We start from the raw sequence: 23284 nt of genomic DNA, 5'->3' as shown, positions 1-23284 counted from the left end.
GGGGATTGAAACTAGATGACCTTTAAGGTCCCTTCCAACCCAAACCATTTGATGAAACACACAACAATAACAACCAGGAATTGGAGGTAAGTCTCTAGAAAGATATTCACACAGCCAGCACACAAGCATCTGATCATCTTTACAAATCTGGTCACATCACAGGAATTTGAGAAAAGCCTGAGTTCCTTGGGAAGAAAAGCATGAATCACAGCCCAGAGCTGCGACTCTTAAGAGCTAATTCAATGTGTTCCAAAACTTTTAATTTACAAGAAAATCCTGTAGAGAAATACAACAGAATTTCTCCAACAAGAGAAGTCAGCATAGAAGAATTTTGTTTTAACTTTTAAAAGGCTGCAGTTAGCCCCACCAGCTAAATGGCACCTTGCATCAAGGTAAGGTCTTTTCCTTACCTTCCCACAATGCACTTGTATTGTGAAATAGCAACAGTAAACCTTGGAAGTCAAACACATTACCCTGAGCAGCAGGCTGTTTGCATAGTTTGTTTTACAGAAGAATCAGTCACTTCTAAACAAGGTCCATTGTGCTCAACCACTGTATTAGACATAAAGGAGACATAATACACTATGTCTACAGACTGACTTGCAGAAGGGGAATTCAGAGGGATGGTGCTAACAAAAAAGCTGAGGTGACTGTAGTAACACTCACTTCACCTCACAAGAAAACACCGTGGGTTTTCCCTGAGATAGGGCTACACAAGATTTCAAGAGCAAGAATGAAAAGCATTTGCTTGTAAGAACATATTCTTTATGGTCACTGAATGACTAGGCTGCTATCGAAGCAATTACCGTTTGAAACTACAACAGAAATCTTGTGCCAATGTGCCACGGCCCTTATATCCAGAGTCAACTTTCTGACTACATTAGCAAGTATGTTCCATCCCTGGAAGATCTGTAACACATCCCCTAATTGTATTAGAGACTAGTGCAAATAGACTTAGAAGGCTGAATGTTTAGATCTCAGTAAAATCTGAATGCACTTGTAAAATATTTCTTACCTTTCTACAAATTAAGCTGAATGAGTTTGCCTTCCAGCCTTCCCTAGAAGCTGAGATCCTTGCCTTTGCAAAATATGGTATGCTGCACTAAGGTTTCACACCATCTAAGCTAGTATGATTAAAGATTGTGGAAACATCAAAGAAAGCAAGCAGGGGGAAAGAAACAAACACCCACCCACAAACCAAAAACCCTAGTATGCCATTGTGACTTCTCTGAAAAGCTATAGCTCCCTCTGAAAATCCTTGGGTTGATTATCACTTCCCTTTTTCACCCTATGGGAAGGAGCACAAGAAGAAACACAGCTATCTTCCACTGGTAACGGTGTGAGGGTTTTTTGTTTGGGGCCAGAGATGTTAGTGTCTCAAACCAGGAAAGGAATTTTTCGGACTGTACCCTCATATTGGCTCCAAGTTTCTCCATTCTCAGAGACAACTTAAAAAAAAAAAAACCTGTTTGTTGTGATCTGTTCCAGTACCAGACTCTGGATGGCCGGCACAGTGATAATCACCAAAGTCCTCAGTGCAAAACAGTGCCAGAAGCATCACGGCTGTCTCTAGATAAAAAGTCAGGAACAGAGATTCGAGAGAAGTCTCAAAGTAGTACATCTAGAAGATTAAACACAGGAAGAACATCTAAGTTTCTTTATCAGTATGGCAGTCCATCATAAGCCTTTGAGCAGGATGCTCCTTTTTCTTTCAAGACACTGGCCACGGGCAAGAGGCCTCTATAGTCTCAGGGAGCATTCCTTCCAGAGGAGCTGAACCCATACAAAACCTATCAAAAGCAAGCCATCAGAAATAAAGTTACAAGCAGTAAAGTTACAGCTGCAGATATTTCTTTTTTAAAAAAATAAAAAAATAAGTATCAGGTGCTTCATTCTGAAAGTTATTATCACTGAACAGCAATCTGAACAAGCAATATACTCCAAACAAGCCTCACACTAAAAGTAGCCATATAATCTACCACACACATCTGAACAGTAATTCCTGAATTCAGGTGAGAGAGAACCAGGAAGTGGCTGTGTCATTACTTTTGCTTATTCTTTTAGTGGCCCAGGCCAAGTACAGTAGCTCCTCCAGACAGAGCTGTTCTGCATGTGCAGACTCGCATACAAGACCCATGAGAACATAATCCACCACGCATCAGAAGAATATCCTTTTCCCTTCCTCTGATCATGTATTTGAGATGTGTTGTTATTGACTCTTGCCCTTCAGTTTTCAGAGCTTAACCATTTATGACTACTCTTCTGACAATGTCTTTCTCTTTTCATTAGGACTTTCCACTTAGTAAGCTTTATCATATTTGAGTCTTGGACGTTAACTACAGCATTACTTGCAAATATCCTAAAACTGATTCTCAAAAAACCAGCTAACACTTCTACTTTAGAGAAAAATCATTTGCAAATCCAATTTTAAAAGGGAAAATGGCTAACATACATGGCTATTATAAACAGCTACATACCCCCAGCTAATCAAGATATTTGAAATATTAATATGTAAATAAACCTACATCAGCTCAGCAGTTGCATTCATCAAGAAAAATAATCCATTCAGTCTATTGTTTTACTGTTCAGAATCTCTAGGGTCTCAGCATCAGGAGGCCAAGTAATAATGAACCAGAATGACATACAAACCTATGCTTTTTACATTTATGTTTATATTCATTCACTACAGGACAGACAGCACTAGCTGGTATTTGACATGCTGTATTTGTTTTAGGAGAACAGTTAAGCACGAAGCCTAATTCGATGAGAAACAGTCTTCCAAAACTAGTCTTAAAACCACTGCATTTGAAACGTGTGTGCAGAAATAAGAAAATAAAACAATGGGTCATATTGCACTGCCACTTTTGTGTGGGCTAGTGTGTGATTACAAACCTATAATAGAAACTTTACAGGGTGGTTTAGCCTTCATCTGCAAGGTGGTGAATAGTAATTAAGTGTTTTAAAGAGCAACCAGAAAACCTTTATTAGTGTTCCTACACCACAGTGGAGCGGTTTCACTGCCTCTAATAGAAATGTCCACTTTCAAAATAATGCTAAGTCACCACACCAGAGACTTACTCCCTGGATTTTAAAAAGATATTTCTCAACATTTATCTAGTAAACAGCGTAATTATAGAAGCATCTTTCCTGGAGACCTGGGAGAGGGAGGGGGGTATCATATTATTCAGGGACATGGCACACAGGTTATCCGCTTCCTGACAAGTGCTGTAGCCACCTCACAAGGAACAGACTACACATTCCAAAATTACAAGTTCTTTTAATGCCCATCTGCATAAGGGCCACATCCATACAGTAAAGAAGAGGGTGTAAAATAACCTGTACAGACCACAACACCATATACAGTAAGTATCTTTGCTCCTCTGACTCAATAAAATAAGACAGATTTTATCTGCTTTTTAAGAAGGGACGTTTGTCTTTGAAAAGCAGGTTAGTGTTTTCTCCTCAGCTACTGTAACAGAAAAGGCTTGTGATAAGTGTTGTGCATACAGATAGGTAAATCAGATTTTATCGAGAGTTTTAGTTGATAACAACGCACTTAGAAAGACACAGGTAGTTCAGATTGCCCATAAAGCATTAACAGGGCAATACTTAGCTAACTGTGAATAGTCAGAGTGAATATATGGCACGTTTGGTTTTATGGGTTTTCTCCCCAGCTCCCCATTTTTTTCCCCATTCTCTTTATTAAAACTTGGTTATGTATGCACGTCTCGACGACATCAACATTCCCAAATTTATGCTAAAACGTCAGTCAGCTATATTTCCAGTTCTTATGCAAACAGCAAACCTTTGGAAAGGGATGAAGTATTGCTGCTGCTGCTGGAACGTCAGCAACTCAGTTCCCAGCCCCTCTGGAAGGAAATGCTCACTGGGTGGAGTAGGTAGTGCAGAGAAGAAATCCAAAGTCAGAGTAACAGAAAAGTAACATCCTCTCCCAGGAGGAAGAAGCCTGGCGACGTCAGCGGCACTGCCCCATTACTGAGGGTTACAGATTACAGCAGCTGCCTTCCCTGCAAGGCAAGAGCTCCAAACTGACCACCCGCAGAATTCACATTATTTCTTCCCTGCAAGGAGGCCCAAGGTAAAGTACTACTTTCCAGAAATCATCTTTCAAAAATTACTCGAGTTCAGTTTTTTAACTTCGTTCATATGAAAATAGTTTCAATGAAAGCCTGAAAACTGTTCTAAGCCCTTTTGGAGGGACATTTATAGCCACAGGGTTTTTAATTCCTTGAGACACATGGCTATGCACAAGACTAAGAATGCTAGAACACACAGAATATTCTCTCCAGATTAAGATCATAGACAGCACATAAAATAGCATAAAATATCACTACACAGAATTAAGCTTTTCAACATGAACTCACAACTTGCTTTGTTACACCTGAACGCAGAGGTACCAACACCAAAGACAAGGCATGTGCCTACAGCAGCTTTTGTTAAACATCAGGACACGCATCAAGGACAGCCACAAGATGATAAGAATGAGCATGGAGGGAAAGAAACCTCGTCTTCATTCTAGCTCTGTGCACCTCTGCAGAGTCCTGAGGCTGCCAAAGATGGAGAAGCCACATCCTTGTGCCTCCGATACACTCCTGCACTCATCCTACTCCAAAGCAGCCACAAGGTTTATAGGCTGAGATTGTATCTTTTATTAGACCAACACACCTAATGAACTGGTCTAACACAAGATACTACCTCTACATCTAACAAGATACTACCTCTTCATCCCCCATCTTGCACAAGGGGACAGGATGACAAAACCTGACACTTCCAAAATCCAGTAATTATTGACTGATACATTATATAAATAGGCTCTTTAATATATTCAGCATATGATCCCAAGTTCTAATGTCCCAAATTTTCATCAGAACTAAATAGAAGTTTGTTAAATTAATTTAAAAATTGTTCTTGGGTGACGCATAAGGATTAAAATTAAAAGTCGTTTACCCTGCTATTCTCAGTGAACAGCAAGAAGAGAAGCTTGGTTATTTTGACAATAAATTAATATAGACCAACTATGGCATAGCAGAGGAAACCAATAGCACTTGGTGCGTGTGGGGATAGAAGACATCTTTAAGATACTCTTAGAATAAAAACACATCAGAAGTTACCCACTGTACCAAAGTCTTTTCAGACAAGGTAGAAGTAGAAAAATAGAGCCTTCAGCATACTACATCTGAGCAGTAAAATAAGCATCTTGTATGAGTTTAAAAGGGATCAAAAATCCCTAAAGTATCTATTTATACAGTCATCCTACGGTGCCTGTAACAGGCAGCATCATGGTTGCTGAACATCCAAACTATATTTGCTTCCTATTTAAATGTATTAACAAATCTTGTGTTTAGTCTTTTCTTACAGTTCAATACAAATTTGGGGTAAAGGTGGAAAAATCCATTACATATGGATCTGTAAGTAATGCCACGTATTTTAGGCGAAATTGCAGTCATGTACTGCTAGAATTTGTTATCAAAACACACTTGGCCAAGAAAAAAAAAATATTAACTGACACATGTCTAAACTGAAAAAAGCTTAGGAGTTTACTGCTCTCCACAAAACATGAAAGGTCTGCTTCTCAACTTGTTTCAACCTTTAAAAGGCATTTTGTTTTTCAAAATGGTTCTCTCGTACTAACTATCTATAAAAGGATTGTGGTGCAGAATCACTTATATAGTGGAAGTTTTCCCCCTCTACCCTTCAAAAATCTTAGTAAAGATAAATATTACACTTGCATTTTTAGACAGAGAAAGACAATATTATTTAAATTTCATTTTCAATTTGTCTAGCAACAGTCAAACTATCAAGTGTAATTCACTGATAAATTATATAAGAGGCAAACTGCAACAACCCACAAAAACAGAAAAGGTACTGTTATGTTCAACGTTTCCAAGAAAAAATAGAAAGTCATACATTTAAGTGAAGAGCCTGTCCATCTTCTCTACTCTTCTTAGAGAATGCCAAAATTTGCAGAGCACTACATCTCTCCAGCAGTCACTGAATATTTCAGAACTCTGACCTTTTAACCATCATCCAGATCTAGTTCAGGGTTAGTGGTCACCGCAACCTGTAAACTACTCATTACACCTATCAGCTAGAGTCCAGGTCTCCAGTACCCACAGTACTCCAGTTTGCCCATACCATACTAAGTTGCCAGTTGTGGGGAAAAGGCAAAAAAAGGTCAACCTGAAGAATTAACTACCTTCTCATTCCTCCAAGCCAGAATTAAGGTACACTTTTGTGATTATTTATATTACTCCTGCTAAACTTGTTTGACTGACGAAGAGCTGAAGAATATTACTGGACACACAAAAAGTTCTCTCAAACACACTCCTTTATGACATTCTGTAAAGGTATCGGATAGTTTACAAAAAACCTATATTAGTTCATCAGTCCTTAACTAGTTTTAGTTTGCAAGTGCCATTAAGCCATCACAAGCCTTAGTATAGAAGAGTCAAAACAGTAAGAATTATTGTCCAGTGTTTTGTTTTTAAAGGAAATACAAGTACTAAGATACTAAAAAATTATGTGTCTTTCAGCTTTCATCTAACAGCAATATTAACATAACAAAGGGTTAGTTTAAAAATACTTTTCTAATTATACAAACAAAATTCCCAAGATTGAGAAAGAATCCTTGTAAAATCTAGACTAACTAGTGTAAAGGACACTATCCATATGTACAGTGCAAAGATTAAGAAAATAAGTTTTGAGTGCTAGGACCAGATTTCCTTCATCGCCTGCATTCTCCCAGGGGACACTGCAGACACTATGAACAGCCATAACAATTTCAACACCTAATTTTATCTTTCATTCAGGACTCCATTCCTAATCCTGTTGATCACTAGCAAGCTACCTAAAGGTCTTAAGTTTAAGCAGAAAATTGAGAATTTAAGTTCTGCCATAAGACAAATTATAGTGTACCTGCAGTTACAAGTTGCAGAAGTTATTCTACATTATCTACTATAAAATCGTGCCTTTTAGCCAACAGTAGTGAAGTTTGTTTCACCTGCTTTTTGCAAAGACACAACTACAGCGATGAGCATTTAGCCACATACGATGCTGTTACTATTCCTGAGGCTTTGAACAGAAGTATCTAGCCCAAAGGATAAACGAAAAGAAAAACCTTACAGGAGACAGAGGAAGGAAAAAAAACCACGAAAAATCAACCACATACACAACCTACCCCAACTTCAGTACTAAACCAACTTCTATTCCAAAGCATTCACAGACTGACTGCTGCTGCGGAAGAGCAACGTCTGCACCTGCAGTACCATGGACAGTGTATGGAAAAGTTCTATCCCTTCTAAGAATTTCATCACCGAATTTTTAAGCAAACAGCTCAAACTTTAAGAAAAAAAAAAAAACAACCACGCTTTGACAGTGCAAGAGATTCAGCAATCTACATCCATAAGCTTCAGTGTTTACATCAAGGAGTATCTTTAAGAACTTTCTTGCATTTCCTGAAGCCACACTATCTCCATTAAGACTTTTAATATAGGCCCATTACTGACACTTACTTTCAAGCTCTAACATGGACAACTTTACATTTATAAAGTTGAGGACTTGTACGTTTTTTGGTAGAGAATCACAGAATAATTCCAGTTGGAAAGGATCTCTAGGGTTCTCTGATCACGTTCCTGCTCAAAGCAAGGTCAGCAAGATCAGTCTAGATTACTCAGTTAGGCATTAAAGCATACCCAGTTGGGCATTAAAACATACAAGGATGAACACTGTAGAACCTCTTTCACCTGTCCCAATGATTGTCCCACTACATGGTGAAATACGTTCTTCTTAAATGCAGTCTCTTGTCTGCCTTCCACACACTGCTATAGAATCTTGCTTGGTGTTCTCAATAGCCTCTCTACAGCTACCAGAAGGTTACTATCAGCTCCCCTTGCTTCCCAAAGCCGCCTCTTCTCCAGGCGGAAGAGCCATTTCCCTAGCAATTGATTAAAATTTTGAACTGTTACTTTCACACGCATCTGCTAGACTTAAAGTCTTCCATTACAATGTCAAGTTTTGATTCAGAGTGGCTTTTGATCTTCATCGCTGCACTTCCTCAGATACAACAGCAGAAGGTAAGACCTCATACTAAAACCTGTTCTAGTAGAAGCTGAAATGAATTGTACACTGCCTTTCTAGGCTGACTATAATTCCTCTCTAGGGCATACCTCAACTCTAAAGAGAAAGCATCTCTTGTTCAGCCTGTAACTCTGTTTCTAAACTGCAATTAGAATTATGGAAGAATTTCTTAAAAAAGACAAACACAACCAAAAAACAACACGCCACATAGTTTAGTGACAGTTGTGCTGGGTAGAGCATAAGTTTTACAGGCTTATACACATAAACACACTGGGATACACAGGAAGAAGTAAAGATGCCCTGAACTGAAGGGGAAGAAAAAAACCATCTCCTCAAAGTATGTAGATTAGAAATATATCAGGAAGAAGAATAAGAGTACATAACTAGGGCTGCTGTCTAAACCATTAAGTTGTTATAGAAAAAAGTTAAAGACATTAACAAGAAGCCACAAGCACTCCAGCACACAAAGTAAATTTCTGGTAAGGCATAGTGCCCTACTGACAGTTACAAGCAAAAGTTTCTGTAGGACTTTTCCAAATCCTACATCCAGTTCTATGAAGTTACTTATCAAGCTAGTGGCAAGATATTTCAGGAAAGTATCAGCTCTTCAGACATAGACACTCGCTCTTCCGTGAAGCAAGTAACATCAGGAATTGTTAACTACTGGAAAATTCATGTCATGACTAGTCAGTCAATGAATCCCTGAGACAGGAGAGGAAAGAGCGGAGGAGAAGAGAAGTATCCAAAGATTTACTTCAGGCTTCCTAGCAATAATTGAGATGTGTCCCAGTCCCTTTTTCTCAAAATAAAGGTGGGGGGGGGGGTGACAAGGCTACAGATACTGGACAAAACAGTGATGCTTTTTAAACAGAAAAAAAAAAAAGGAATCTTTTCTACAGATCTCTACACCTCTCTGGAAAACCCACATCCTTCCTTTCATTCCCAGCTGAAGGGGAGCAAATAGACAAAGATCTGGTACTCCCCATCCAGCCTCTTTTTTAAAAAAAGATACCAAAAAATAAATTAAATCCTTGCCCCTGCTTAAAAAAAAAGTCTTCAGAATCCTTGAGAAGCCACTAAGAATCACACAGCAGGAGGAGGATTTGGTCAGTCTCTTCAACCTTGTCCTAAAACTTGAGAAACAGCACAGTCACCACCCCCAGATTCACTTTTAGCCATTCACACTTTTAATACCTTTACAGCCACAAGAGATCGAAAGAAAGCAAACTTGACTTTTACAAAAGGCAACAACACCCGTCTCTCACCACAGAGGAGTAGCCAAATCAGTTTAAGCCACAGCTGAATGAACACTTAACAATATGGAGACAGACTATTAGTTGAATAACTACCTGTGGCCACCAGCATAAGAAAGACATGGAACTGCTGAAGCAGGTCCAGAGGAGGGCCACAAAGCTGATCCGAGGGCTGGAGCACCTCTCCTATGAAGACAGGCTGAGAGAGTTGGGGTTGTTCAGCCTGGAGAAGAGAAGGCTCCAGGGAGACCTTATAGCAGCCTTCCAGTTCTTAAAGGAGGCCTACAGGAAGGATGGGGAGGGACTCTTTATCAGGGAGAGTAGTGATAAGAGGAGGGGTAACAGTTTTAAACTGAAAGAGGGTAAATTAGATATTAGGAAAAAATTCTTTACTCTGAGGGTGGTGAGACAGTGGAACAGGTTGCCCAGAGAAACTGTGGATGCCCCATACGTGGAAGCATTCAAGGCCAGGCTGGATGCGGCTTTGAGCAACCAGGTCTACTGGAAGGTGGCCCTGCCCATGGCAGGGGGGTTGGGATTGGATGATCTTTAAGGTCCCTTCCAATCAAAACCATTCTATGATTCTATGAACTTGCCAATGCTTTCCACTTTAAGCCTAAGGCAACACCGCAATACATCAGAACTTAATTGCATTCAAGCAGTGCTTAAGGCAGAAAACCAAAATACTAGAGATTAAGTAGTAACATTTTTAAGTAGAAACACTTAAGTAGTAAACTTCACCAAATGGAATAGATCTGTCGACTATAATGAAATTAGAGTGTGCTTGAACCACAGAACCAGGCCTCCATTTGCAATATTAGGTGCAAAAGTTTAATTTTATTTAAAACAATTCCCTAGCATAATGACTGCCGTTGCACAATATAACAATTTTATTGTGTAAATCAATACAGTACAGTGGAACTGTAAAGTTACACTGGAAGGTTAATATATATGAGCCCGTTTCTACTTTAAAGGGACATTAACATCTACACTGAGGTACTCACACTTAAAATTTTTCAAGGGTGCACAAGCAAATAAGCATTAGCCCCTGTGGCTAGTAACTGCAAAGCCTGATGGAAAAAATACACAAAGCACTTCAGCTTTCCTGATGTATATCTGGAAAGTAAACTTGACTGCAAATATAGCACACATCCTGCGTCCAAATTTGCAGCACTATAAGGAAGTAGGTGGAAATTAGGCCTCTGGCTTATTTTGTGGTTTATGCTGAAAATGGCAAAGGGTGAAGCTTCGCTAAAATCTGGAGTTCTGTAACGCATAATTCAAAAAATAAAGTATCTCTTTTAACAATTTAGAAAAAAGTTGGATAAAACACAAAGTACTATCTAATTAAAATGCAATATCAAATAAACCCAGTGACCTGTTGGTTCTATTGCCTGAAGAAAAACATTGACTCAGAGTTCAGTTTAAGTATGGAAAATAAGAATACTGTGCTTAGGACACTGTCTGCTTGGGACAGACAAGAGCAGGATGCTACTTCAAAAAGATTCACCGACACCTGAGTCAACAGAAAATAGTACAAACGTCTACCACGTCACAGTGCCACTCACTCACACTTTGGGACTACTGCTGGCTTCTAAAGAGAATACTTAGAATTTTACTTCGTGGGGAAAAAGAACAAAAAAACCCTACCCCACAAACATAGAACTGGAAAACAGAACAACAAAAAACCTAAATCTCTCACTCATGCTCACTTTTTTCTGGGTTGTACTTCAGAATCTTACACACCCTAAGACACTGCTGGGACAAGAAGACAAAGTATCAGGAATTGCAGGGTTAAATTCACTTCAGAAGTAACCACTCCATTCAGTTTCTACTACTTCAGCATACACTGTAGTTTCCCATAAAATATACCTTTCAGAAGGTGGAAGACTACACTTAATTTGGTATTCGTTAGCCAACAAGATTTCCACCGTAATAAAAATCAGTACAAAGCAGAGCTCAGATCTACAAGCCTACGCATTTTAGGCAACAAGTCTCAGAAGTTATTGATTATGGTTCATTTTTATCAGACAGAAATAAGGATAAGAAATTCTAAAATATACACAAATGAAGATACAGGTGGAAACTACAATCACAAGACTGTCCCAAGGGTAAAAGCTACATTACAAGGAAGTAAACTCCATTCCTTCGGGGCAGAAATTAGAGATGACCTTAAATTGTTCAGAAGTTCATTTATTATACCTAAATACAGGAGTTTAAAGACTCCAGATAAGAATCTTGCATCACAGTCTTCGAGTGAAGGTTGCATCCCCCAAGAGGACAGAAAGTTTTAAGGATTCACAAATTGAGAACGAGGTATAACCACTTCCACATACTCAAGTCTAAAACTTGTCAAAATAAGTGTCAGCATTACTGTAGACATGCGTTTTGTATTTGCAAAAAAAAAAAAAAAAAGAAAAAAAAAAGAGTTATTTCAAAAAGCAAACCAGAGCTCAAATGTTTAACATAGAAACACAGGAAAACTTCAGAGGACGGATGAATCCCTGCATCACTCACTCCGCATACCTGCTAGAAATCCAGCGAGGTAGTTGTTGTGCAATATTCACTCACATCATAAGTCCTAACTCCCACATATCTGCTACACAAGCTGCAATCTTCTGCTTTTACTTTTCAGGGAAACACATATTTGTTACTAAACAACAAAACTGAGAAAGATCAGGACCTGCATTCAGGGAAGAACCTTTATCTCAATGGGGAACAGAACATACAACTGCTTGAAGATAACCTAGGTGCTGTAGTAAACAAATTCTAGAGACAGTTACATACAAAGCAATTGTCTTAAAAGAAAAAAAAAAAAGGAAGGGAGCACATTAAGAAGTATACTGGGCAGAAACAGAAAACTAATTTAGTATTCGCAAAAGAAACAATCCAGTAAAATACTCAAAAGCAGAGCATCAGCTTCCACAAACTTAAGTAGGATGTGTAATATTGGGTTTAGATAAATGCCTTCTACAGCTACCTCAGATATATGGAGCTGTATTAACTCAGGCAGGTGAAGTTAGAGAGTCATTTGATACGTACAAAGCACTGAATTAAATCCCAAATAAATAATCTGTCAGACTATGACAAACATATGCTATAAAAAGCACAGAAGTTCAAATCATCAGCAAATGCACCTGCCCAACATATCCTTTAAATGCTATGACTTTTTAACACTAACAGAGACAGTTTTGAGTTTTTACTTATCAAGAGCAGCCGAATGCAGTTCTTTTGGAGTAGCCTAAGCCCATGTGTAACACAAAATAACTAGAAATGGTATGAAATCTAAGTAACTGCCTTAAGAGAATGAAGAACCGGCTACGAGATTTACGTTTCTTTAAAAAAATAGAAGGAAAAAATACAAAATGAAGACAATATTAAGAGGCCTCAGAAACATTTATGCTGATGTCAGCTGTTTGAGAGGATGCTCTCCAGTATCTGGCTTTATATTTAATAAAAAAAAAATTAAAAAAACCAACAAAACCCCAAAACAACAAAAACAACAAAAACCACCCAGAGAGCGACATCGACTCCATCTCCTTTTTTGTAGTTCCATACACTAAGGTCTCTCCCGAGTCCGTTATAAGTCTCAGAAAAATATGGTACTGTCAAAAGATGCTGCACTGCACCTCTACGAAAGTTACCTTCACCACACTTTCAGAGTTGGCACACACTGAATACAGCAGAAACAGCAGCTGGTTGTTCCTCTCAACCAGTAAGTGGCTCATTTATTAAGCATGGATGACTACAGCCCTGCAAGTGCCAAAAGGAACCTGCCTCTCTCACCTTGTCCTACCAAATTACATTTGTTTGAAAACAAATTTTGCTTCACCTCTCCTCAATAGTTTTATATATATATATATATATGTATGTGCGCGCAAAGAATTTAAAAAGACTCATGGTAACTGGTATTAATTATCAGCAGAGACAGAATAAGCATTTTACTTCTAAGCGCCTGTTTCCTGATTCTTCACTTTAATTATACACTATATAACTAAACTCAAAAAATAAAAGCCATGCCACTGCAGGCTTTCTTATAAAGATGGCTGTACGGTGTTCCCTTTTTGGTCACCAAACTTGAAAGCAGTTAACTGGCTTCCCAGAAAAAGGTACTGTTGTCTACAGAACCAATTCTAAGCAGTTTCTGCCTGAGGTACGGTGTTTTCTTAACACTGTCAGAGTCATATGGTCACACAACACAGCTGGTTCTTACCAAGTTTCACTGTGCTATGTATTTATATAGTAACAACCAGAGCAATAGTTCTCATACAAGGTATGACGCTGCCCCACCCCCAAGGAATCATGAGCCTCAAGGCTAAATCAGAATGAGACCATGAGCAAAAGAATTAAGAAATTAACGGCTCTAAAAGGCTCAATTAGAATGGGAAGTCACTACACTGGTGAAAACATAAGAAAGGACCTACCTTGAAGCATGCTTACAATTACAACTAGTATTCAAGACAAAACCGAAACTGTAATCCAGCCAGAAGATGACACTACCCATGTGCAGAAGACAGCTTGATGAGTATAAGAGCTGATATTTCCTTAAACTCCCCAGCTGTTCTCCCATATTTTCAATGTACACCAACAGTTACGTAAAAGAAAACCAGTGATCATCCTCTAGTTTCAGACGTACCATCTGATGTTCAAGAACCAGTTTGCCACTAACTGTGAAACCACAATATTAATATGCTAAATATATGCTTTACTAAATTAAAGGATTAGCAAAGAAGCTTTCAAAGACGGGAAGAAGCTATAATTTCTCAAACATGGTTCCTCAGTTATAACTTCCTTGACCCTTAACCTGGGATGAAGTTTCACAAAAGGAAAGCTTACTTTTTTAGGAAATGGATTCAACTTGCTGAAAAACCAACTGAAGCACATACAAGCAGACTCCTTCAGAGGAGCAGCAGTTATATGATAAACGGCAGTAAGATTAAGTCACTAGACAAATTGGATTAATGCTACTGGGCCCCTCTCATTCAGACCAGAGCTTTTAACAAAACTCCAGCAGTTTAGGGGTCCCTACAGTTCACTCTGACTGGGGAAAATGCATTCAAATTAACTATCAGGCAAGTTGACCTATAAATACAAATTTTGACCTAGCAAGTTTTTGGCCTTTCATTTTATGATAGTTCATGAGCTCTCAGAGGACACTTTTTATGAATGAGATACTGAATACTAATTCTAGATTTCATTCAATAATAAAAAAGGAAGAAGTCACACGTAACAAAGCAGTAGCTATTCAAAGAGAGGGAATAGTTTCTATTTTTGCAATGTCCAACAGCCCAAGGTAACTTCTACAGATCATAGAGAAGCTTTAGGTCTTTAACTGACAGGCACAGCTATAGCTGAATATACCTATCTTCATTCATTATATTTGGAGAGAAGGTAGAGAAAAAAAAGTGGCAGCTGAACACTTTCCCCACACATCTAGTGATTACTGCTGTGTACTTCTTTCCCCATCCCATTTTTCTAAATTTCTAGGCCATATTGCAAAACAGAAACTATGAACAGCCACGACATGCCTATTTATCTGTGACATTACCTTCATCAAAACTTCTAGCACTTAAAACTCCCTCAGGTAGGCAGTTCCAAAGCACATGTAAATATAATTTAATTACTTCCTCCCATTCCTGCACACAAATTCTATTAATTTTTTTTTAAGATGGTAAATTATTGTAACATGTAATAGCAGATGAGTTTAGAAGTAATAAAACTACTCCACCTGCAAGTGCAGTATTTCACACTCCAGGTGTCTTAGCCGATGGATCTTGCAATTTAAAATTAATATACACCATTCAAGCAGGATTCACATTAAATCTACACTGGTGATAGAAACTGAAAACCAAAACACAACATGTAGCCTGCTTTCAAATAAATCTCATCTGTTGAATTCAGCGTTCCTGAAACAAATTGCCCAGCTTCTCACTTTTCCACTGCATTAAGCTAGGAAACTGGTAGAAAGTCTTCCTATGCAGTGTATTTTTTCGTACAACGAGCAAGATTGCTACCCTTTTAGTTACTACTTTTCCATATCAAATCTTACATGGATTAAATAATTTAAGAACACCCACACTGGGAAAAGTAAATGCCCCTTCTGTTAAGCAAGGAAGAGATTAGAGCTCAGTAGTCTGAAACATCAGATTAGGTTGCAGTCCACCACAAACAAGGCCTAAAAATGTGCCAAAGTAAAACCAGGATGAAGCACTATCTGAAAACCACAGTACATGCTCACTTACTCCAGTCGTATTTTTGGTCATTCCTACAAAGCTCCTGTGATTCTGTTCAAAATTTGAAGAATTCATTAGAAGTTCAAAGTCACAAAAGGGAAGCGCGCTGTCATGTTTACAGTTTCTTTCTCCATCCACTTCATCTCTTTTGAAAACGTCACCCCAAATCCCTAGTGCTATTTATTAATACTTGCCATCAAATCAAATAGAAGATATTCCAGCAATCAAGGACTGCTAATCTGTGACAAGACAGACACGTAAAGCCCAGAAGGGGACAACTCCAGGATCTGTGCGACAACAGAGGACCCCCCCCCATCTCACAACGACATGTAGAAGCACAGTTACTTTATATCAGATATTGCAGTAAAGGGAACCCACTTCATATTAGGCATCTGTTCTTCAGGTAACAGCAAGATAGAAGAAACTGATGCTGCAATCGCAGTGTCTTAGAAAGCCTCACAGACATGAGGTTTTCCCTTCCTCCCTTGCATGGAAACGGAACCTGATCAAAAGCAGACAGCACTGCCCAGAGCACAAGCCTCAGCCAAGAGCTAAGCTCCCTTTCCACCAAGTTCAGTAGCATGTTTGCTTGATGGCTACCTCCACCTTTATTTTTAACTTGGTGACTAAAGGAAAAAAAAAATCCCCCTTATGCTGACCCCAACCCCACCTTTCCCCAGTTTGAAAACCAGCAACAGATGAAGTACCTAACAAAAATACACAAATGATTGATTAATCTTTATGAAATTAACACTAACATATTCTGCTCCAGAATAAAAACACGGTATATAGCTTTCAGGGTACACAGAAAGGGAAAAGAAGGAGTGTCTTTTTCTCAGGCTGTATTCTCCTAATGGTTTTGGATGCAGGCTTCCTCAAATTGTTAAAGCATATGAATAAGATCGTTTATGAATGCATTATTTTATACATATGTGTTCAGAAAACACTTGTAAGGGCCATTTAAATGACAGACTCCTACAAGAAATACCTTACTTTTCACATTCCCAGAATGGACAAGGAAAGAAAAAAAAAAGCCACCATAAAACCTACTTGATGTTAGTATTATGTGGAAATCACTAGTTTAAACACTAGTTCTTTCCTTTAAGCTGGTGAGGCCAGTCTAAGAACAGCTAGTCAGAAATCAAGAACATGTATTCTGAATGTTCACTAAATTAGTAGAATCTTCGATACAATTTTGAAGTCAGAAAGTTATGAGAACTCCCTTTTCAAACTCGCACAAGAGAAGTGTCATCTGACAAAACCAAGCATATGATCAAAGTTTCTGGTACAACATAACAAAACCCAGTTTGATAAAAACACGTACCTAATCGATCCAAATAGTTTAATGCAAAAATGCATAAATGCTTTTACTTGCAGAGGTTATATTCATACTTCCTGATAGATACTTCTACTGCCCTTCAAATTTGCTTACAGGAAGAACAAGAAGGTCTGAGCAGCATCTCAAGCCATGCCAAACCATTTGCTGCTATACTTCATTTTCCAAGTATGATAAGTGTTTACAGTTGTTAAAATGTTAACAAATGTTAACCAATCTCCTGAAACGAATAAATTCCTGGACTATTCTCCAAGAACCAGAAGAGGGGGACCTAGAGAGATGGGGGCTCTATTTATTCATAGAGCTCTGACTCCTCGCCTCCTTGTTTCCATCCAATAAAAACAGGACAAAGCAGGCAGAAAGATACACACTGGAAAGCAAAGAAAGCATCAACATCTTTTAAGAGCTGTAACATTCAGGACATTAAAGCAAGGTAAGTTATGCAGTCCTCCCTATATGCACTTACTCAAGTCATCTCAGCAATACTACACAACTGCAAGTGGGACAAAAGGTGGTTTGTACAACTAAGATACCATTCACCATGTGAAAGTTTAAGAACCCTTGATCCTAGCAGTCTTGCTGAGCAAGTAATTTCTTTCCAACATGTGGTAAGGCCCACAGATCAGCCTCATCTTACCAGAACAACAAATTTAGTTGTCCAAGGCCTAAGATAGAACCTATGATCAGCAACTTAGCAGTTACCTGTGCTTACAAAACACTGCCTATTTGAAATAATCTCACTTATTTCAGAGAGGTAGGCAAAATTTTGAGAAACAGTTGCCAGAGTTAAGATTTCAGGGTCCATATTTAAGATCTTGGTCAGAGTAATTTTAAAACTTTTCACTCACAAAAAATATACTAACTTTCCTGAACAACAGCCATGAAGGGAAACATGTACCTGTCTATAATGAATATTTTTAATTAAAGAAAAAAGGCACATACTTGTGTGCATTTTCTCACCAACTTCTTTACCTCAAGCCTTTTATTAGTGGGGTCTGTATAGTTGTTCTTAAAACTTTCTGAAGAAAAGGTACGAAGAAATTAATAGAGCGCTATTCCTGACAGGCACTCACCACCTTTTCTCTGTAAAGAGAAAAAGCTGTTAGGATCCTCCAAGACTCATCATTATAAAAGCTAATAAAGATGCACCTGAAGAAACACGCGGAGATCATTTTATCATTGTATTCCCCCATTCCAAAACAATCCCTTCCCCTAGAATGAACTTTATTTGCAATTCAGCCAAGTTCAACTGCCAAGCATTTCTAAATGCCTGCATGTGTTCGTCCTGTTTATGAAATGGAAACTCTATCACAGAATCCCAAAAGCCTAAGGTAAAACATATCTGAATCCTAGACCACGCGACAGTTCATTACATTAGAGAGATGCTAAGAAACCAGAAGTATATTTGAGCATTTGCAGGCCATCTGAAGCTAATTCACCCTCACTAGCCAAATAGTTGTTATACTCTCTGCCCTTCATAAGCTTGTATTTTATTTCTTTCTTTTTCCCTTTCCTTTTTTTTTTTTTTTAAGGCAGAGAGAGAAAGCAGCTAGAAGGAATTTCATTCTTCTACATATTCATCTTTTGGTACGAGTTTCTCTTCTGTTAGTGCCAGTCAACACGTTTACAAGAATATGAAGTCAAAGTACAGGGATGCTCAAATCGAGATATTTTAAAACTAAAACAAAATACAGACAGTTAAAACACAGCAAGTTAGAAATCTGTACAGGCTAAGTAAACACATGATTGGCCAACATTGACTTCTAAAACTTTTGGGCAGGAATTCGCAAACATCTGCAGGCCCACAATTTCTACCACTTTAACTACCTGATGGGTTTTGCTTACATTAACATATGCTCTAGAGAGACTTGCTTCTCCTACGAACTACGTAATTGATATTACCATACTGACACAAATATATAAGCCATGGACAATTAAATCCCTTCAGGTACGGTAATGAAGCATTTTGAGATAATTATCTAGCGTATTTTTCCCCTCCCCTTTTACTGTACGAAGGCACCGGCAAGCTCAGTTTCGGAGTGGCAGGTAGAGCTGTGCGACCGTGGCTGGAAGTAGGATGAGAGCCCGTACGCAGCCTTGTCATTTGCTTCTGCTAACGCACAAAATGGAAAGAGCTCCTAGGATTTTACAAGTGGGAGACGGAAAGTTACACACCGGTTATTTTACTGACAGACAAATCTCGGGAGGTTACACGGACGGTCCAAAATAACACCAAAAATAAGGGGCTGCCATTTACCATCTGTTTGCCTCTCTCTCAGGAAAAAAAAAAAAAAAGTGCCGATCACAAGAACAAATGGAGCCTAGCTCCGGGGAGGAGGAAGACGGGGAAGAGAGGAAATTTCCACGCAAATCCTAAGTGAATCACGCCGCGATCCCCGCGCCCGGCCGCGCCGGCCTTCCCCCGGCAGAGGCGAGCGGCTCCGGGGGCACCGTCCCCCCCGCGCCGGCGGCCCGGCCCGGCGGCTCCCCCATGCCGCACCAGGGCGGCAAGGAGGAAATAAATAAAGCCTCCCCCAAGCAGCGGCACGGAGGGAGCCCCCTTCCCCGGCGTCCCCCGGGGAGGAGCCGCCCGCCGGCCCCCTCGCCCTCCCCACGCAAGTCGGTGCCCTCCGCGCACGGCAGCGGCCCGGCGCGTCCCCCCCGCCGCCGGGGCTGGCACCGGGGGGTGGGCTGAGGCCTGCGCCGTCCCAGCGAAGCCTCGGCGCTCTCGTAGTCAGAGCGGCCCGGCTCCCCCCCCCTCCTCCTCCTCCTCCTCCTCCTCTTCGCCTCTCCTTCCCTCCCTCCTTCCTTCCCCGGCCCGGCCTTCAGCTCGCACTCACCCGCCTTCCTCCTCCCTGCCCGGCCCGCGGTGCGTGTGCGCGACTCTCCCTCACGCTGCCCGGCGCGGCGACGGCGGCCGGGCCGGCGGGGGCGGGCGGGTGGGTGGGTGAGCGAGCGAGCGTGCGGGGAAGGAGGCGAGGGGAGAAGGAGGAGAAGGGTGGGGAGGGAAGGAGAGAGGCGGCGAGGAAAAGAGAGGAGAAGCGGGGGGAGAGGAAAACCGCGGCGGCGCTCCTGGGGCGGGACCTGCGGCGGCGGCCGGACGGGTGCTTAGGCGGCTGCTCCGACGACCTTTACGCGAGAGACGGGTAATCTCCGAGCTCGGGGCGCTCCGCTGCCAGCCCGGCCACCATCTTACATTAGGGAGACTTGCCCTGGACGCCGCCTCCTCTGCGCTTGCGCCGCCGACAGTGGGCGGGGAGCAACGGCGGGACCGGGGGGGGAACGGGGCGCGACGGCAACGGCCGCGACGGCGCGGGGCACGATGGGAGTTGTAGGCGGCGGCGCCGGGCCGGGCCGGGCAGCGCGGGAGGCGGCGGCCGCTGTGCGCTTCCGAGCTGAGGCGGGAACGGTCTCTTTCTGCCACCACTGCCGTCTGCTTAATGCCGGGATCCCCCAGCCTTCTCCCCAGGCAGGGCCGCCCCACTGCCCGCCGCCCCGCTCCGGGGAGTCCCCGGCCGTAAAATCCGCTGCAATTTCAGCCACCTGTTGCTGGCCATTAAACCTGCGCAAGTTGAAAATACCGGGTTCTTTCCACACACCTCCCCCCCCCCGCCCCTCCTTTCCCCCTCTCATTGAGCTTGCTTTGGATTTTTTTTTTTTCCCCCGCGAGGTCGAAGCGACTCCTATTTTCCGCCCCCCACCCTCAGACTTCCCGGCCTGTGGGCTGGGTGAGGGGCCGTCTTGTCAGCCAGGGCAGCTGTCACGGCGGCTGGACCGGGCATGGACGCGGCTCCCCCGACACTGAACACGGGCAGCGGCTTCTCGAAACCCGTCCTTCCCTCTCCTCGCACGCCGGGAGAGCGGAACTGTGCTCCTGCACTGCCCCGGGACCCCGCTCCCCACACTGTCCCCGCCTGACAGCCCCCGCCTCCGGGACGGGACCCCCGCGCCAACCCCTTCCCTTTCCCTCTCCCCTTCCCTTTCCCTCTTCCTTTCCCTTTCTTTCCCTTCCCTTCCCTCTCCCTTCCTTCACCCTCCTCTTCCTTCTCCCTCTCTTTTTCTCTCCTTTTTTTTTTTTTTTTTTTCATCACAGATGACCTGGTCTGACAGGATTGCTTCACCAAGAAGTTTCCGAAAGTTGCAAAATTTGGAGACCCCTTCCCTGCCCCCCAGTTTCCGGACTTTGGTACTGCTGTCCCACCAGGCCAAATTTTGGGTGGCCGAAGCCTCCTTCGCCTGCCTGGCGCCTCTCCGTGCCCGGGCACGGCTGTCCCACAGCAGCAGGCACACACATGATGCTGCCTCTTTGCTGTACGGATTGTTGTTGTTGTTATTATTATTTTTTTTCCAGGTCCATTCCCCGTGTGGAACAGAAGCCAAATACACAGAAAAAGGTATTTTATTGGTTTTCTCTGTTCACTTACAAAATCCAGGCAAATTCTGTTTTCATGCAGAAGTAATTTTCATGCAGAAGGCTGTAATTTTGACAGAAGCAACTTCCTGCAAATCCTCAAGGAGAGGATCTTTCCCCTGCCAAAAAGACTCGGATTTTTGGTCTCTGTGTTGTCAGAAACTCACACAAACCACATCACTTCTGTCTTCTTCTTCCTGCAGGGACCTGTTAAAACCGAACCTGTAACTCTCCCCTCCTTTTTCCTGTAATCCCGGTGCCACACAAAGGGCCTCATCACCTCAGCTACCAGACAAAAAGAGCACTTTTACTCACCACCTTTGTAGCTCTCCAGCGGCTCTCCTGCGCCGGCGTCCTTAGCTCTCCAAACAGGCAGCCCCATCCTGAGTGTTTGATTATCAGTTATCTCCAGCGTGCAAGCCATTACTACTTTTGCCATGACAACACCCACCTGAGTATTTTACTTATTTCAGCAATTGATAGGAAAGAGAGGTGTTCATCACAGAATGCGCTGGCGTAACTATTTCGTTTAGTGGCATGATGTTTTTCTTCTGTATTTTTGTGTCTTAGATTGAAGTGTTGTACTAGCTCAGCCTCATACAATATGCCCATTCCACTAACAGTAAAGTGCCTTTTGTTGGCATAACTTATTCTCCTTCCTGAAACAAGTTAACATTACCTTGTGCATATTAAGTTTTATAGTGATATAAGTATATCCACAACAGGAAAGCTCTATGAATTAACTTTACCACTTCTGGCTGTAGGCAAGATCCAGGTCTGCATAAAAAGAAATGCTGTTTTCAGCTGTGGTCCTGACGTATGAACACAAACACAATGTTCTTTTGAAAACAAAACATACAATGGAATATAAACACCTACATATGTCAGAAATTCCACGTTTCTCTGCATGCATATTCAACTGTAACATATACTTCATATATATAGCTACATATTATTCAAATTCAGGTGAATATATATACAAAAATAATATATTTCTCAAAAAGTTTATAATTTTCACATTTTCCTATCAACCTATATATAAAACATTAGGTTCCAGAAGCGCCCATTATGTAAGCAACTTATATAAGTAATGTAATTGTTGACACACCTAATACCTGACAACATTTCCTGTTGAATAAAAGAAAGTACTCTGACTCAGAAAGGAAGATTAAAAATAATATATCTAAAAGCTGCAATTCCTGGTCAGTCAAGGCTGTTTATTAAGTGATTTCTCTGATTTTTTTTTTTAATCCAGTATTGAGGAGTCTTTCCCTTAGTAAGAGTCTGTTCATATTTCTTTGCTGAGCTCCACAAGAACACAAATTTCAGCAGCATTCAGTAACAACGTGGAAGAAAATCTACACGGCTGAAGATTCCTTTGGCTGATGTTACTGAAGGTTACCCAAAGCCCTGCTTCCACCTGGTAAGAATAATTCACTAGGCCATCATGTGGCCATTGTAAGATTTAAGATGTCCTTAAATTAATTATTTTCTTGCCTTTAAGTAATTATAATTGGTTTGATAGATTAGTCTTACATAGCCACATTTTGACACCTCATTTGCTTTTGGAAATGTTTGGTTTTCTTTTTTTTTTAATAGGTTTGATAGGTTTGAGCAGAACTCTTTCTAAGAAATCACTTCCATATCTACAAGGAAAAGCTTTCAGAATATGTTTTCTTGGAAATAAACAATGTCTACTAGCTAGTGTAAAAATGTGTATCCATGTGATTTATTTATTGTGGTTCGGTACCCGTTTTCCTGTGATTTGTTGCATACACACTGTTGTGCATTGATTCACACCGCATGATGGGGAGGTGTTCTCCCGGGGAATGCTCCACAGTTGCTGTCTCATGGAACGAATATAGGAACCCACTGGGATTCTGCAGTTTGGGGTGAAACCAAGCTATTTTCAGGACTCCTCTGGTGTTAAGTCACCGCCATTTCAAATGGCTGC

The 23284-nt window shown here is 41.1% G+C and overlaps 1 protein-coding gene and 1 long non-coding RNA gene across 14 annotated transcripts in view; one reads left to right on the top strand and one right to left on the bottom strand.

Moving 5' to 3' along the window:
• The window catches only part of CNOT4 (CCR4-NOT transcription complex subunit 4), an 86421-nt gene extending 66248 nt beyond the window's left edge, over nt 1–20173 (bottom strand). For 8 of the 13 annotated variants that reach the window (XM_074576035.1, XM_074576091.1, XM_074576066.1 and 5 more), the window contains exon 1: nt 19760–20173. The gene's annotated coding sequence lies outside the window, so the exon portion shown is untranslated. The remainder of the gene's footprint in view (nt 1–19759) is intronic. The other 5 variants (XM_074576138.1, XM_074576082.1, XM_074576108.1 and 2 more) reach the window with 5 other exon arrangements.
• Nucleotides 19881–23038, top strand: LOC141739257 (uncharacterized). Its single transcript, XR_012585637.1, has 5 exons — nt 19881–20065; nt 21013–21105; nt 21271–21313; nt 22586–22753; nt 22930–23038. It is a non-coding gene; the product is annotated as an uncharacterized LOC141739257 (long non-coding RNA).
• The last annotated feature ends 246 nt before the right edge of the window (nt 23039–23284 follow it).

Source organism: Larus michahellis, chromosome 1, assembly GCF_964199755.1.
Source record: "Larus michahellis chromosome 1, bLarMic1.1, whole genome shotgun sequence".
Classification (NCBI taxonomy): Eukaryota; Metazoa; Chordata; class Aves; order Charadriiformes; family Laridae; genus Larus; species Larus michahellis.
The sequence above is the reverse complement of the archived record's forward strand: the minus strand, read 5'-3'. Positions and strand labels throughout refer to the sequence as shown.